Raw genomic sequence first — 14,230 nt, 5'->3', positions numbered from 1 at the left:
TTTTTTTCTCCTTCTGAGGGTTTTATAGCATGCTAAATTGATTTAGCATGGGTCTCATTTTTGGAAGACTTAGTGCTGGTCTTATTTTTTAGAGCATTTAAGGTGCCCAGGAAGAGAGTGGTACCTGCATAGATCACAAACTTGGAAACCTGCTTTTGGGTTCATGAACTTAGGCCAAGGATCCTTTTTTCTAGTACTGAGTTTTAAAGGTAGGAGTTGAATCATGACTAATGGTCATATTTACCTCCTAAAAACAAAATGCTGAAGAACAAGAATTGGATTGAGCAAGGGGATCTCTTCAAGTCAGAGCCTGCTGGTAGCCCCAGCTGGACCTGACAACAGCCTTGTACACCGGTGTCCTTCAAAAGATTAAAGAATGAAGCTGTTGGAACTTTCCTCTCTTGAACAGTCTCATTTTTCCAAAAGATAAATCTGAAACAGCAGCTTACACCCAGTTCTTGGCACGAGGAAACGGACGGAGTGAACAAGTGCTGACCTTGGAGTCAGCTGACCGCTTTGCACTGGGTGATGGAGGGCAGCATGCGCAAAGCAGCTGGATCTCAACTTTCTCCTTGGAAAAATGGGGATACTAACACCCGCTTCATAAACTAAAATATAAGTAAGGAATCTGGGAGGCTAGAAATGCTCTTAAAGTGCTAGTTTTCTTTGGCCGTAACCAGACTAGTTTGAGAGTAGAAGCTCAGGGTGGTAGACTGAGGTCTGTGCATTCAGATATAGGAGAAGGATATGGCAAGATGAGGGAGCTCTGGGTTGATGATTTTGATTTTATTAATAAAAGTCAAAATTAAGAGCAAAAGAGAAGTGGAAATGGATGGGAGAAATAAAGTGTTAGTAAAGAGGGAAAGGTGGAAATTAGGTGCTCTGAAGATGGATGTATAGAATTTACAAGGGATTCAGTAGACTTCCCAGTGATAGTGTCCTCTGGAGGTGTGTGGTCCTGAATGAAGGTGATGCCTGCTAGGCAACTGTATGGTTCTATAGCACCGCGCAAGTACGCATGTGCGGATACAGAACTCGTAGATGGTTGGGATTATCTGAGGCCAGACCTTTTGCAAGGCAAGTGCGGAAAAAAGAGAGAGGCAAGGCAATGCAAAGTATTTTCAAGGGAGTAATCAGAGTGGTAATTATGGAATTTAAGCTAAATAAGGAAAGAAGAAAAGATAGTAGGAGACTTTCCTGAAAATACAAGGGAGCAGTATGAATATTTCCACTTCTGGTATGAATTATGTTGCCTTTCCCCTTAGAAAGCCAATTTTGTTTTAAAATAATCATCTTCTTATCTCCCTCACCTTAGCAAACTAAATCCAGAAGTTTATTAACAGACTGATACAACATGAGCAAGAACAGTTTATTCTAAAATATTTGAGTACTTAAATATTACATCCACAAATGAAAGAAAAATAACCAAATGACCATATCACAAGATGTGGTATCAGTTATCTATTGCTGTGTAACCAACCACAAACTCTGTGGCATGAAACCATTTTGTTACGCTCCTGGATTCTGAGGGTCAGTAATCAGGGCAGAGCGTAACAGAGACCGTTTGTCTCTGTTCCACAATGTCTAGAGATGGGCAGAGGAGACTCGAAGCCAAGGATGACTTCATGACTGAGGGACAGAATCATCTGAAGGTATCCTTACTCATTTGTTTAGCACCTGGTGGGGGCTACTGGCTGGGACCTAAGCTGGACTGTCAGGTGGAAAATCACTGCATGCCTCTCCAAGTACTTTCTCCATGGGTAAATCCGAACTTTCTCATAGCATGGCTTGAAAGATTCCAAAAATGAACATCCCAAGAGAAGAAAGTAAAAGTATGGAAATTTTATGATCCAGTTTCAAAAGTAATATAGTATCACTTCTGGCATACTCAATTTGTCCAGGCAATCAAAAGATCTTTCCAGGTTCAAGGAGAGATGATACAAACTCAGTGGAAAAGGTGTCAAGTGTGGGAGATTGGACATAATGTTGTGACTTCTTAAAAAACATAACCTGTTATAGAAATTGAAAAATTGATCAAATTCAGCATCTCTTGCCATTTTAAAACTCTTAGATGGAAGAAAATAGAAGGAAGGGTATATATCCAAAATAATTGAAAGAAGGATGGCAAAAACATATCTCCACATCCATGTTCATAGTAGCATCGTTCACAATAACAGGTAGAAGGGACCCATGTGTCTGCTAACAGCTAAATGAATAAACAAAACATGGTATATACATACAATGGACTACTGTTCAACTTTTAAAAGGAAAAAAATTCTCATACATGCTACAACATGGATGAACGTCAAATTCATTATGCTCTGTGAACTAAGCCAGTCACAAAAAGATAAATACTGTGTGATTCTACTTATGTAAGTTAACTAGAGAAGTCAACCTCATAGAAACAGAAAGTACAATGATGGTTGGCAGGCACCGAGGGAAAGGGGAAAATGAGGAGTAGTTATTTCATTTGTGCAGAGTTTCTGTTTTATAAGATGAAACAGTTCTGGAGATTGGTCACTCAATAATGTGAGTACACTTAACACCACTGAACTGTACAGTTAAAAGTGGTAAATTAAAAAAAAAAGTGGTAAATAGTAAATTTTATGTATGTGTATAACAATTTAAAAAAAAGAAATTGAAGGAGACTTTCTAGCTCTGCTAAAGCCCTGTAGGAGGGCTTGTCTGGTGGCTTAGTGGTAAAGAATCTGCCTGCCAATGCAGGAGACAGGGGTTTGATCCCTGATTCAGAAAGATCCCACATGCTGTGGAGCAACTAAGCCTGTGCACCACAACTATTGAGCCTGTGCTCTAGAGCCGGGGAACCGCAACTACTGAAGCCCATACGCCCCAGAGCCTGTGCTCCACACAAGAGAAGCCACCGCAGTGAGAAGTCTGCACACTGCAGCTCCAGAGTAGCCCCTCTAGCCGCAACTGGAGAAGAGCCTGCGTAGCAATGAAGACCATGTAGAGCCAAAAGTAAATAAATAAAAATTAGTTAAAAAAAGAATACTGTAGGAGATATGCATATTGGTCTGCTCTAGAATGAATGCACACGTGGAAGATCAGCAGCTGTTTCCCAGGCTCTCTTGTGGTGAGTGCTCAAGATGTGACTTGGTTTCCATTAAATAGAAGCACTTGTGTGAGGCTTTGACCTGGAGCTGCGTCCTCTATGGAGAAAGGCAGTGTGCACAGCATCTGCTTTGTTGGGGTCCCCTGTGGCAGAGGTGGTGAGGTTCTGGGGCCCGCGGATATAGTAGCAGCTTCTTATGAATTTGGCAGATGGCTTCTCGATTCAGCAGGATTCGACATCACGGGTGGCAGCATTCGCAGTTTTGGTCAAGGCAGAGTGGTTATGGGGTCCAGGAGTCGCGTGGGTCCCTTTCCACCCACTTTAATGAAAAGCCTGGAGGCAAAACCATCATGGTCTGCATATAAAATGATTATAAACAGAATCAAAGTCACTGAATTTTAAAAGCAAAAGTACTGGAACAAATGAGTTAAACAAGGGACCAAAATTGAAGACAACTATATTAAAAAAAAAAAAAAAAAACTTTTCTTTTACTCAGCAATAGTCAAGTAGAAATGTAATTTTAAAGTTCAATTCCAAATGACAATAAAAGTTAACAAGAACCAGGAACAGCCATACAAGAACTGAGCCAGAACTATTCAGCACACGGGTTCCATTTCAGTTCTTTTCTTCTCCTTTTCACCTTCCGAATACGTTCCACATTCTCCTAACCAAAATTAATGAACAACTAAAAGGAATATTATAACAGCATACTTCATGAGGATTGTGTCCCCTGAAATCTCAGTCGTAAGAAAACCTATTTTTGCCTGATCAGCTGAGCAAATCAAAATTCAGTTCTTCATTAGTTGTCCCTGTTGCTTTCCATCCCTTGGTTTTACTGTTTTAACTTCTACATTAGAGTTAAGAAAACAAAAACTATACACACTGTAAATCAAGGCAAACTTTTTTGTTTTTCCACAAAGAAGGTTAAGAGGAAAACAATTCAGAAGCAGCAGCTCTTCTGCCTCAGGGAGAGAAAATTTTAATATAACCCTTATGAAACTGTTTTCCTGGCATGGTCTTCATAAATCATGCATGTATAAGTAGTTTTCAAAGATTTAGGGAAATCAACTGTTGCACAAGGGTTGACAGGATATGTTATTTTGTTTTTGTAATTTTTTCTTTCTCTTTCTTTTTTCAGAGTTGCTAGTAGTCTATTGGCCAAAAAAATGAAGAGATTTTTCTCTTTATTTCTTCTCTGTCAGAAGCTGTCAAGGAAGAATAGATGTGAGGAAGTTTGGATACTTTAGCTGTATTTTTCATAAGTAAACTCTGCTTAAGGAGCATGATCAAAATTAGGGTAAACTACAAGCTCTTAGAGCTTCAGAGCTATATCAATTTCTGTACATATTACAAGAAAGTAGTCAGTTTGGAAAATTATCGATGTATTCCTGAAATCAATGAATTTCAACAGCTTATATGGATGCATCAGGATTTAAAATATCTGTTGATGTCCTATAAAATAGTTTCCTATACAAATGTATCAGTTGAGTCTACTGGGAAGCAGAAACTGAGATGAAGTTAAGAGTACAGGAGGCTTATTGAGAAGTAACATCTGTGAAAGGAAAAAGGAGGAAGCTGGTCTGGGTAGAGAAGCCCTCAGACCACAAGGCAGATCTGCCAACAGCTCAGGCATTGCAATGGGGAGCTCCAGAGCAAAGACTGCCCATTAGGGGAGTTCTGCATTGGGTGGAGATTGACAATCTTTTGTTCCACTATCTTGCTGAGCCATTGATTAAGGCTACCTCGAGTAGAGTATGACCTTGGCTTGAAAGCTGAAGGAAACTTGAAGGAGTTAACAGTTAGATGCTGTCAGTTAACTTCACAGTCCTTAGAGGGAGTCCTTTTGTTTTTTTTCCGGGGGATGCACACTATGCGGCATATGGGATCCTAGTTCCCCAACCAGAGGTTGAACCCACACACCCTGGAGGGGAAGGGCAGTCTTAATCACTGGACTGCCAGGGAAGTCTGAAGAAGTCCCTTCTTGAAGGGGCATCTGAGATACACAGCATCTCCATGTCTCTCATACAAGTTAGCATCAGTGTTACCTATAAAACAAATTATGTGCTAAGTCCTTACAATTCTTTTTTATTAAAAACATGATATGGATGTAAAGCCTACAAACAATATCAGTTTTTAAGAAATGCCAACTGACCAACTGGCCTGATTTGTTCTAACATTTTCTTTACATACATTCTTGGAAGAAAACAAGTGCTTTGTAGATCATGTGTGTTGATCTAATAAAATCTGGGGTCACTCCACTAGCCTGGCAGATCATCTAAGCTCTCAGTAGGGTAACAACCCTGATATATGAAGAATTGACAGTGGCTTGCTTGCGTAATACATTTATATGTTGTAATTAAGCCACACACTTTATAGAATGAACATGCAATAAGACAATAGTATTTTAAAAATCACTTGTCTTATTTAGTTCAGAAGGCATTACCACCTCAAGGTATAAGGTATGACTTCAGAGAAACTCAAAACATTGTTTCATAGTCCTTATGGATACTAACATGATAGGAATATTAACTCTTAGGTAACTAAAATTTTCTCCTTTGTCTTATTATTACTACACCACTCCTAATGAGCACCCCCAAAGACATTGAGAATATTAAATAATCAGCCCTCTAGTTTGTCAATATTTATTAAAATAAATATATGTTCCCATTGACCCAGAAATCCTTCTTCAGGGAATTTATACTCAGATATATTTGAATACAAGCAAAATAATTTTACTTATTCCACCACTGTTTCTAATCAAAGGTTAGGGGAAAGAAGCAAATGTCTCCCCCACCCCCAGAAAAGCCAAATGTCCCTAAGAAGATTAATAAGATAAATTATTGTATATCTATTTAATAAAATTATATGTACGCTATAAAAATATGAAAGTGTTCTTTATGTATGGATTTGGAGGAATTTTTAAGATAAATCATTAAATGTAGAAAAAAAGTGCAAAACAGTATTTGCTATAATTTGTTAATAAAGTGGGAATGTAAGAGCATATATTTTTTGGCATACTAAAGGAGTTTAGCACTGTATAAAGCTACAAGATAAATTTTAAAAAATCAATTATATTTCTATATACCACCAATAAACAACCTGACAATGATATTTTAAAAATTTACAATAGAGTCAAAGAGAATAAAATATTTAGGAATACATTTAAGAAAAGAAGCAAAAAGTATGAAAACTATAAAACATTATTAAAAGAATTTTAAAATTATATAAATGGAAAGACAGCTCATGTTCATGAATCAGCAGAGTCAATATTGTTAAGCTGGCAATACTCACCAAACTATTCTATAGATTCAATTCAAACCCTATCAAAATCCAAGTACCCTTTTTTGCAGAAATTGAAAAGTTGATCATAAAATTCATATAGAATCACAAGGGGCTCAGAATAGCCAAAACCATCTTGCAAAAGAAGAACAAATGTGAAGAACTCATACTTCCTTATTTTAAAACTTACTACAAAGTACAGTAATCAAGACAATATAGCACTGGCATAAACTTAAATAGTTTGATGGAATAGAATTCAGAGTCCCAAAATAAACCCTGACATTTATGTCAATTAATTTTCAGTAATGACATTAAGAGGGCTTCCCTGGTGACTTTTATTCTTTACCATTAAGCCACTGGTAAAGAATCCACCTGGCAGTGCAGGAGACACAGGTTGGATCCCTGGGTCAGGAAGATCTTCTGGAGAAAGAAATGGCAACCCACTCCAGTATTCTTGATCTTCCCTGGTGGCTCGGTGGTAAAGAATCTGCCTACCAATGCAGGAGATGCAGGTTTGCTATGTGGGTTGGGAAGATCCCTTGGAGAAGGAAATGGCAACCTGTTCCAGTATTCTTGTCTGGGAAATTTCTTGGATGGAGGAGCCTGGTGGGCTACAGTTCATGGGGTTGCAAAAGAGTTAGACACGACTGAGTGACTAACAACAACAATGACATCAAGACAGTTCAATGGGAAAAAAATAGTCTTTTCAATAAATCATGCTGGGACAACTGGATATTCATCTGCAAAGAATAAAATTGGGCCCCTTCTTCACACCATACACAAAAATTAACTCAAAATGATCATAAACCTAAATCTAAGAAATGAAGCTATAACTCAGGAGAAAATATAGGGAAAAATCTTCATGACCTTGGATTAGGCAAAGCCTTTTTTAGATATTACACCAAAATCACAAGCAGCAACAACAAAAATAGATAAATTAGACTTAATTGAATTATAATTTTTTGGTCCTTAAAGGACACATTAATAAAGTAAAAGGAGAAATGATAGAATGGGAGAAAATATTTGCAAATCATGGATCTGATAAGGGACTTGTATCCAGAATATACAGAGAACAGTTATGGCTCAATAATAAAAAGACAACGCAATTAAAGAATGAACAGAGGATGTGAATAGAGATCTCCGCAAAGAAGATATATGAAAGGCCAAAAAGCACATAACAAGATACTCAACATCATTAACCATCAGTGAACTGCAAATCAAAAGAACAGTGACATACCACTCCATATCTACTGGGGCTTCCCAGGTGGCACTTGTGGTAAAGAACCCATCTGCCAATGCAGCAGACAGAAAAACCACAGGTTTGATCCCTGGGCCGAGAAGATCCCCTGGAGAAGGAAATGGCAACCCACTCCAGTATTCTTGCCTGGAGAATCCCATATACAGAGGGGCCTGGAGGGCTACAATCTATAGGGTTGCAAAGAATTGGACACAACTGAAGTGACTTAGCATGCTAGGATGCCATATCTACTAGGATGGTTACAGTAAAAAAGATATACAATAATAAGATATTGATGAGGTTATGGAGAAATTGTAAACTTTATACATTACTGGTTGAAATGTATTCATGAAATGGTGTCACCACTTTGAAAAACAGTCTGATAGTTCTTCAAAAGATTAAACATAGGGTACCATATGCCCCAGCAATTCTGCTCCTAGATACATACTCAGGAGAAATGAAAACATAAGTTTGCACAAAAAGTTGTACATAAAAAAAAAAAGTTGTACATGAATGTTCATAATAGCATTATTCAGTATAGCCAAAAAGTAGAAAGAATCCAAATGTTCATCAACTGATGAATGGATAAATAAAATATCCATACCATGGAATATTATTCAATAATAAAAGGAAATGAAATACTAATATATGCTTAACATGAAGGAAACTTGAAGACATTATGTTAAGTGAAAGAAGTCACTCAGAAGACCATATTTTGTATGATTATATTTATTGAACTTTATGGAATGGTCAAATCTGTGGAGGCTGAAAGTAGATTATTGGTCGTTCTGAGCTGTGGAGGTAGGGGAGAAATGGGGAATGACTGCTAACGAACATGAAGTTTCTCTTGGGGTGATAAAAAGTATTCCAGAATTGATTGTGGTGGTGGTTGAATAACTGTGAATATACTAAAAACAAACAAACAAAAACATTGATTTGAAAGCTTTCAATGGTGAATTGCATAATGTATGAATTATAACTCAATAAAGCTGTTTGGGGGCTTCTCTGGTGGCTCAGCAGTAGAGTATCTGCCTGTAAGTCAGGAGCCCCAGGAGACCCTGTGTTCGATCCCTGGGTTGGGAAGATTCCCCTGGAGGAGAGCATGGCAACCGACTCAAGTATTCTTGCCTGGAGAATCCCATGGACAGAGGAGTCTGGCGGGCTACAGTTCGTTGGCTGGCAAAGAGTTGGACACGACTGAAGAGACTTGGCATGCATGCGTTCAAAGCTATTTTTAAAAATAACATATATTTGTACATGTTACTAGTTACAAAGAGTGAAAATAACTTTATATTGGAGGAACTTGGCTGGCTCCACCTTAACCAAGTAATCAAAATTAGTATCACCAATGACAGGACAAACTGTCATGTCCCCATGCTGTGACACACTCAGAATGATAGATACCACACATATTTGCTTTTCATATCCAAAATGCAAAAACCTGAATCTTACCATGGGAGAACATCAGACAAACCCAAACTGAGGGAAATTGTAAGACAAAATGGCCTATCAGCTGTAGAAATGGCAATACCATAAAAGACAAGGCAATACCATAAAAGACAAAGACTGAGGAGCCATTCCAGAACTCAACAGACACAAAATCCAAATGCAGTATATGATCCTGCACAGGACCCTAGACCAGGAAGAACCATCTCTGTAAAGAACATTATAAGGACAATTGGTGAAATTTTAAGAAAATCTATAGATCAGATGATAGCATTGTACCCACGTTAGCTTTCTGAATTTAATGATTTGACTATGATTGTGCAACTATAGTCTTTGTTCTTAGGAAATGCACACTGACTCACTGGAAAATGGTTGGGGTAGAGGGGGATGATGTGTACAAAATGGTCTCAAGTAATTCTGAAGAAATACTACGCACACACTTATGTATGTGTGTGTGTGTTTCATTATATATAATCAAACTAGGACAGAGAGAGAGAGAGACAGAGAGGAAATGATATAGCAAATGAACCAAAATGTTAACATTGGTGAGTCTGCATGAAAGGTACATGGGAATCTTTGTCCTGGTTTTGAAACTTTTCTATTAAAATATTATATTTGCATTTGCATCAACAAACTCAGGAGGAATACATAAGAAACTCCTAAAAATGGTTATCTGCTAGGAGACTGGAGGGAAGCACTATAGCTGATGGTAGAAAAGACGCTTCATCAATCATGTGGATGTATTACTTTCTTGAATTTTTAAATGCAAAGTATTAAAAAAATTTTTTAATTAACCTTTGAAATACATATCATGGCTACTTATATTCAGATATTGAACTTCTGGACTTCCCTGGTGATACAGTGAATAAGAATCCTCCCGCCAATGAGGAGACACAGGTTCATCCCTAATCTGGGAAGATTCCACACGCCTTGGAGCAACTAAGCCCATGTGCCACAACTACTGAGCCCTCAGGCTGCAGCTTCTGAAGCCCCATGCACCTAGAGCCGGTCCTCTGCAACAAGAGAAACCACCGCAATGAGAAGCCTGCGCAATGAAGAGTAGCCCCACTCCCTGCAACTAGAGAAAGACCTCTCGCAGCAACGAAGATTCAATGCAACCAAAATTAAATAAAGAAATCTTAAAACACACAAAAAAGATATTGAACTTCTTATACAATGGGTGCTTGACTGATGAGGTTATTTCCTCTGGACACAAATTATACAAGTTGTTTTAATAGATGATAAGTAACTTGCTTAAGGCAACAGAAAGCAATAAAGGACTTGAGTTGGCTGACCTGAGTTCAAACCAAAATGTAGCTCTTATTCTTCAGTTGTCTTTCCAACCCTTGGTATCTGAGACTAAGAAACCTTGGAGATGTTAGCCTGTTGCTGCTGGGCAGAGGAGCAGAAAAGGGAAACTGGCAATCACTATAGATGCTTCATATGGTTTGTCTTTAAACTGTGATCTTGTGGAAAACTAGCCTTTTCCAACTCTGATCTATAATTAAGAGCAGGTAGATTTTGGGTCTTCCCTGATGGTCCTGTGGTTAGGATTCTGCCTTCCAAAGCAGGGTGGGGAGAGGGGGGTTTAGTCTCTGGTTGGGAAATTAGGATCTCACAGGCTGCAAGATGCAGCCAAAATATTAAAACAAAAGCATGTTGATTTTATTTCTTAAGTGCATTTCTGAGACTGTCGCACTCAGTTCAGAATTGTCTATGAAGCCACTGTGCTCTCTTTCTATTGGCCTATTGTAGCCGTCAACCCCTCCTCTGTGTGTAGTGTGTGTTTGTAATGTAACACAAAGAGTGTATGTGTTTAAATTTTAGAATAAGATAAAGAGAGGTGTACCTACTACTCAGGTTAGAAATAGAACATTACCAGTATCTCATTAGAACCTTGTCTGAAACCTCCCCAGCTGCAAACACTTTTTATTAATATTTTTCTCCTGCAATTTACAATATATCCTAAAGATCTCTCCATATACATACATCCTTCATAACCACCATTAGGAGTTTATTATTATTTTAATATTTTGTTATACTTTTACCATTTGTTTATGAATCCATAAAAATATTAGTTTTCTAATGCTGCATAACCCATTACCCCAAAATTTAGTGGCTTAAAACAACATGCATTTATTATCTCATAGTTCCTGAGAGTTAAGGATTTTGAAATGGGTTATCTCAGTGTTTCTGGCTCAGAATCTCTCAAAAGATTGGAGTCAAGATATGAATGAGATTTCACTCATCTGAAGACTTTACTGGGAGTAAGGGATCTATTTCCAAGATGGTCCAAGCCTCCGTCCTGAGTCTGATGGCAGGAGGCCTCAGTTTCTGTCAATGAGAGCTTCCCCTAGAGGATTGCTTGAGAGTCTTCACAACATGGCAGTGACTTCTCCCAGGAGGAGAGATCTGGGTAGAGAGAGAGACACTCAAGTGGTCATGTCTTCTAAGACTTAGCCTCAGAAGCCACATACATAATTTCTGCAAAATCCTATTTTTGCAGGTGGCTATTGCACACAATTGTCTATTCAACATGGGAGTGGTGTCTATACTGGGGCATGAATACCAGGAAGTAAGGCTCATCAGTTCAGTTTAGTTGCTCAGTTGTGTCTGACTCTTTGCGACCCCATGGACTACAGGATGCCAGGCCTCCCTGTCCATCACCAACTCCTGGAGCCTACTCAAACTCATGTCCATCAAGTCTGTGATGCCATCCAACCATCTCATCCTCTGTCGTCCCCTTCTCCTCCTGCCCCCATCCCTCCCCGCATCAGGGTCTTTTCCAACGAGTCAACTCTTTGCATGAGGTGGCCAAAGTATTGGAATTTCAGCTTTAGCATCAGTCCTTCCAATGAACATTCAGGACTAATCTCCTTTAGAATGGACTGGTTGGATCTCCTTGCAGTCCAAGGGACTCTCAAGAGTCTTCTCCAACACCACAGTTCAAAAGCATCAATTCTTCAACACTCAGCTTGCTTTATAGTCCAACTCTCACATCTATAAGTGACTACTGGGAAAATCATACATATGTGTGTGTGCTTAGTCGCTCAGTCATGTCCAACTCTTTGAGACTCCAAGGACTATAGCCCCTCAGGCTCCTCTGTCCATGGAATTCTCCAGGCAAGAATACTGGAGTAGATTGTCATGCCCTCCTCCAGGTGATCTTTCCGACCGAGAGCTTGAACCCAGGTCTCCTGCATTGCAGGAGGACTCTTTTACTGAGCCACTCAGGAAGCCCACAAGTATTGGAGTGGGCAATGTGTCCCTTCTCCAGAGGATCTTCCCAATCCAGGAATCAAACCGGGGTCTCCTGCATTGTAGGCAGATTCTTTACCAGCTGAGCTACCAGGGAAGCCTAGTAAGGCTCACAGGGCCTTCTTAAAGGTTGGGTATTACAGTAAATTGCATGCAAGGCAGTTCTACTTGTTGATTTTGTCATTGTTGTTGCACTTTATATAATGAATCATATAGTGGGAAGTTTCCTGTCTTGCTCAGGGGTTTTGTGGTCTGTTTTTCTTTTTTCCTTTGGAAGGTCGTGGCACATTTATATATTACCAGTATTATTTTTAAAGAATTCACCTATATTGATATGTGTCTTAGCTCTTTGGGGCTATTATAACAGAATACCATAGACTGGATGGCTTATAAACAGCAAGAATTTATTTCTCACAGTTCCTGAGGCTGGAAGGACATCTTCAGATTCAGGGTCTGCTGAAAGCCTGCTTCCTGGTTGGGAAAGAACTGTCTTCTCTCTTGTCCTCACATGGCAGAAGGGAAGAGCGCTTTCTCTGCGGTATGTTATTTGGGCACTGACCTCATTTATGAGGGCTCCACCCTCATGTCCTAACCACTTTCCCAAAACCCAATCTCCAAACACCTTCATACTGGAGATTGGGATTCAATGAATTTTGGAGGATTATATACTGTGGCTCATTCATTTTTGGTGCTCTGTAGCATTCTACAATTTATTTGCCCATTCTACTGTTTGTTGTTGTTGTTTAGTTGCTAATTTGTATCTGAAACTTCTGTGACCCCGTGGACTGTAGCCCACTAGTTTCCTCTGTCCGTGGGATTTCCCAGGTAAGAATACTGGAGTGGGTTGCCATTTCCTTCTCCAGGGAATCTTCCCAACCTAGGGATCGAAGTCATGTCTCCTGTCTTGCAGGCAGATTCCTTACCACTGAGCCACCGGGGAAGCCCCATTCTACTGTTCATGCTATATGAAATGATAGAGTAAGGAACTTTTCTGGGATACATATACCATGGGAATAAATCTATGCCAGTTTATACAGGTCATGCCCATATTCCACATTTCAAGAAAAGAAATAGTTATATAAACTGGTTGTAATCATTTATTTTTCACATAGGAGTGGATGACAATTTTAAGTTTTGTTCAACTTCTAAGTTTTTGCTAATTCAATGAGTGTGAAGTAATATTTTATTGTGGTTTTAACTTGCTTTTCTCTGATTACTAGTGAGGTGAACATTTAACCATCATTTCCTCTGAAGTAAACCATCTGTCTTGGATACTAATTCTTTTTTGGTTATATGAGTTGCAACTACTTTCTCTTGCTTAATGACTTGTCCTTTTAATTCTTTTATGCCTTATTTTAATTTACAGAGGTTCTTAATTTTAATAAAATTAAATTTATCATTATTTTCCTTTGTGATTTGTGTTCTGTGTGTATTATTTGAGAAATATTTTCCTACTTTGAGATCATAAAGATATTATTTATTTTCCTCTCATAATTTTATAATTTTGTTTTTCACATTTAAGTCTTTTATCCACATGGGATTGTTTTGTGCAGGGTAGGAGTTAGAGATATAATTTCATTTCTTTATATATATAAATATTTATCGATTGTGCATATTTCATTTATTGAAAAGTATATCCTTTCCTCACTCATCTGCAAGGCTTGCTGTGTTATGAATTCATTTTCAATATATTTGGCCTCCTATAGATCCATTGGTTGGTTTGTCTGTTCATGTTCCGGTACCACACTGTTTTAATTACTCTGGCTATACAATGTCTTCATATCTGGTAAGTCAGTTTCCCCTATTCTGCTCACGTACAGAGGAAAATTTTTTTCTGTTCCATATATACTTTAAAACCAGTTCAAGTCCCATGACAAACTGCTGGGAATTCGATTAAAGTTGTATTGGATTGGGGTGCAATCGGCTTGAGGAGCCAT

Source organism: Bos taurus, chromosome 11, assembly GCF_002263795.3.
Source record: "Bos taurus isolate L1 Dominette 01449 registration number 42190680 breed Hereford chromosome 11, ARS-UCD2.0, whole genome shotgun sequence".
In the NCBI taxonomy this organism is placed as follows: Eukaryota; Metazoa; Chordata; class Mammalia; order Artiodactyla; family Bovidae; genus Bos; species Bos taurus.
Note: the sequence above shows the minus strand (reverse complement) of the source record.